Here is a 4,242-nt window from a genome sequence, read left to right as displayed (position 1 = left end):
TTGCTAAAGTTGACACTGGTAAAGTAGGCATCAGTGTTTATCCTAGTATTTTTATTTCTGATGTCCCACCAGGTACACTTGAACAGGTGGACAAGTATGTTTGCTCCATAGCTAAGCTCTATAATTGTTGACTTTTTGAGTTTGATCCCTGTTTTGATGCTGACAAAGCAGATGTTTCTTATGTGTGTACTTACATGTGAATAGGTCCATTAATTTAACACACACATAAGGCAATGGCAATGGAAGCTTGCAAGACTTAAAGACTATACGATCAAGCGCATTGCATGAAGTCGGAAAAGCAAAAAGACGAAGACATTTGTTTTTAATTTGTATATGCATTTATTTTTTATCTTTGGTCTGTAATATTGCATGCATCTGCATTATATGTTTGAATACTTAGAACAACCGTAGATAGACCCTAGGGACCAGAACATCTCACCAAAAGCTTTTTTCTAGATAGGCCAAAATCATACAAAGTTTTTGGAATAACTTTAGGGTCAAAATTGGGGCTAAGACAAAGTTTACAAAAAGGACCTAGAAATGACCTTATGACACTCACTCATGCATACCCATACTTGGTCATTTGAAATAGGGTGACTGCGGCTTAAATAGGGCCAAAATGTAGAAAATGTGCACATTCGATCGATCGAAATCCTATGTACGAAATGCCCCGATCGACCGAACCCGGTTTGGGTCAACAAGTTGACCACAGCCTGGTCGACCGAACTAGGTAGTTCATTTTAGCCCAGTCGACCGAACCTAGGTCCAGGTCAACAGTTGACCATTTCCCGATCGACCAAACTTTTGTAGTTCAGATGGCGCCGGTCGACCGAAACCTCCTGAAGTCAACTTTTTGACCACCTGGTCGACTAAGCCCAAAATGTACTTCAACGCTCTGGTCCACCGAGGGTCTCAGGAGATGCCCCAACAACTTGGTCAATTGAACTTCTCAGTTCAAAATTTCCCGATCAACCAAACCTCACTATTTTGAAAAATCGCCTCTTCTAGTCAATCGACTAGTAAGTTCATTTTCACCCTGGTCAACCAAACCGCTTTTTAATTTGGAAAAATCGCCCTTCTTGGTCGACCGACCTTGAAGTTCAAAATTGGCCCGATCGACCTAGCTATATGAACTTCGGTCGACCAAAAGTCTTCTTGTCGACCAGTGCTCTCGAGTTGGTCCGAATTTTTACCGCAATTAACTTTTTAAAACGAGGTTAATTTTAATTGAACATCATTAAAATTCTTCTAAAAAGACCTCTGTGTCCCCAACGGTCATATTTCTCACAAACTCTATAATTACCCCCTCATTACTCCATATTAGCAACTTTGATTAACTCTAAATTTCTCTCTAATCCTTGGATAATCAAAGTTCCCCCAAAATGTTTTTTATTATTTAAATCACTCTTTTGGGGCCAAATATTTTTATTCAAATCTCTCTCTCTCTCTCTCTCTCTCTCTCTCTCTCTCTCTCTCTCTCTCATGCTTTTATTTCAGACTCTTCTTTGAGGGGAGTATTTTATTTAGGGCATTTCATTTGCACATATTCTCACTAGGCACCAAATATTTGAAGAATATTTTTGAGAACATTGCTTTGGTTTTCTCCCAAATTATTTCCTTGATAAATATATTTTGGGAGAATATTATTTTTTGCACAAATATTTTGTTAAACTTAACTCCTAGATTCTCCAAATATTTCTAACTTGCATAAATCTTTGTTGGAGAACTATTAGCTTTACCGTGATCCCAAGAGGGAGGGGGGGTGAATTGGTATTTTAAAAACTTATCCCCTAGGTATTCCTCCTAACAGCAATATGTTCACAATCCTATGGTCAATCTAGTGCAAGTAATATCATAAATTAAGTAAAGCAGTTTAATCAATTACACAAGCACTAGAAAGCAGTAAAGAGAAGGGTGACACACAGATATGTTATCGAGGTTCGGCCAACTGCCTACGTCCCTGCCTTGGCTAACTAGCACAAGGATTATCACAATAACTTACTCACTTAAACGAGTGGAGCGGCACCTATACAAACCAAGTCAAATTGACACAGGGCTGACCTCAACCTTTACATCAATCCTTACTGGGCTGGATTACCGCCCCCTCAGGCCATGCCTGGAATCTCTTAGATATACAATCAAAAGGTACAATATAAGGGTGCTTTCACGTAAAGCAGATTTGTACCCCAAATGCGCACAATCACAAACACAATAGATGATTTAAAATGTAAGCTTAGTGTGGTCTAGATACTTCAACTCTCAAAGATATTTTCTATCAGTGTTGTGAGTATGTGAGAGTATCAATAACAATCTGTGTATTTCAAAATGTTTCAATCAAATGTGTTCACATAGAATACCAAGCAAGCCTTAAGAATATCAATCAGTAGAATATCTCAATTACATGAATATGTATATGCTTGGATTGCAAAATAGATAATCTTTGTATTCAGAAAATGATATATATACTTGAATAAATATTACCACAAATATTAATGAAAGAAACACAAATATCTTTTCACAAATAGTTCAATAAAGATTCCAAAAGATATTTGAGTAAGTTTGAAAATGATTTTGCAAACCAAAAACAAATACAAACTTCCAACGGTATTGCAATGAGAATGCAACACTCGGAAGTTCACCACAAGCCTTCTTAGGGTAGGCTTATTAGAAAAGCCTCCTAAGAATGCTTAGGTTATGCTCTCATGAAAATCGATTCAAGCACTCACGAATTGAGAGAACAAACCTCTAAATGAACACACTCAATACACTTACAAATGATTCAAAGAAGTAAAGAAGGTAAGTTTGAGTGGATTTGGAAATAGTATAAGCACTGGGAAGTATTTAGCTTGAAAGAGAAATATGATTTTTTTTTTTGCTAATCGATGCTTAACTCTCCCAAATGAAAGAGTATATATAGACATACCAGAATTTTTGATCGTTGGGGACCTATTAGGGATTGTTAGAAAAGTTTAATGATGTTTCAAATATTTTAACCCTATTTAGAAATTTTAACTGCGGTAAAAAATTAGGTGCAACCCGAGAGGTCCGGTTGACCAGAACAAGTTCGGTTGACTAAGTTTCATATGGTTCGATTGACTAGGGGACTTTTGAACTGAGGGCTTAGTCGACCAGGAGAGGGCGATTTCTCAATTTTCTAAGGTTCGGTCGACCAGACCATTTTGAACTGGCTGGTTCGGTCTACCAGACCGCTGAGATTTCTCCCGAGGACCCTCGGTCAACCAAGTAGTTGGAGTTCATTTTTGTCTCGATTGACCAGATGGTCAAACTTTTGACCATAGGGGGTTTCGGTCGATGAGAGGCTTTTTGAACTACCTAGTTTCGTCGACCAGGGCCTTGGTCAACTATTGACCCAGGCCTGGTTCAGTCGACTAGGATAGAATGAACTGCTTGGTTCGGTCGACCGAAAGTGCACCAAATGTGCATTTTAGTCCCGTTTTCAGACATACAAACCCTATTCAGGGGCCTAACAAATATATGTGTAAATGTGTGGGTCCTAGGGTCACTTAGGCTCCAATTTCAATACACCTAAAAAGTCTGGTGTCGGTCGACCGAAGGGAAAAACCCTAAGGTTTTTCTAAGGTCACTTTTAGTTTGCATCTGGTTTGAGCTTACAAAATAAATCATACATGTGATGTGTGTGAGCTTATTACAAACCAAATGTCCTAATTTCTATTATAAACCAAATAGATATGAAATGCATTACAAAAGGAGATTTGGTTTTCAACTTCACTTCCTCTTCGTGCCATCAATGTATCTGCTAATGTAGACCTACACAAGAACTAGATATTCATCAAATACAAGAGTATTTGTCATTATCAAAACCGGGCGTGACCTATAAGGTCAATAAGAACATAATACATATTTTTCATATACATTCTATTTGTACAAAAATCATTGAAAGAGAAAAACCCTGGGTTCTCCTATATCTTTATTGAAATATCTTTTTGGCGAAAATTTTTATCAGGGTTTAAATGAATTTAAGCACCCTTACTCCCCTGAGCATTATTTCATATCATTGGAGTGTATGTTTTTATAAGTTTAGCGTGTACATCTCTGTTTGCATTTCAGAAGCATATTTTATGTACAAAATGGTTTTATTGTAACGGTTCGGTTCAGCTCGTTAATTGAACTGGGAAGTCTCAGCCCCGCAAGTGAGACCGGTTCGGTTTAGCCCAGAATTGAACTAGAGAGTCTCAGCCCCGTAAGTGAGACTAGTTTGGC

This window comes from Malania oleifera, chromosome 1 (genome assembly GCF_029873635.1).
Source record: "Malania oleifera isolate guangnan ecotype guangnan chromosome 1, ASM2987363v1, whole genome shotgun sequence".
Lineage (NCBI taxonomy): Eukaryota > Viridiplantae > Streptophyta > Magnoliopsida > Santalales > Ximeniaceae > Malania > Malania oleifera.
Note: the sequence above shows the minus strand (reverse complement) of the source record.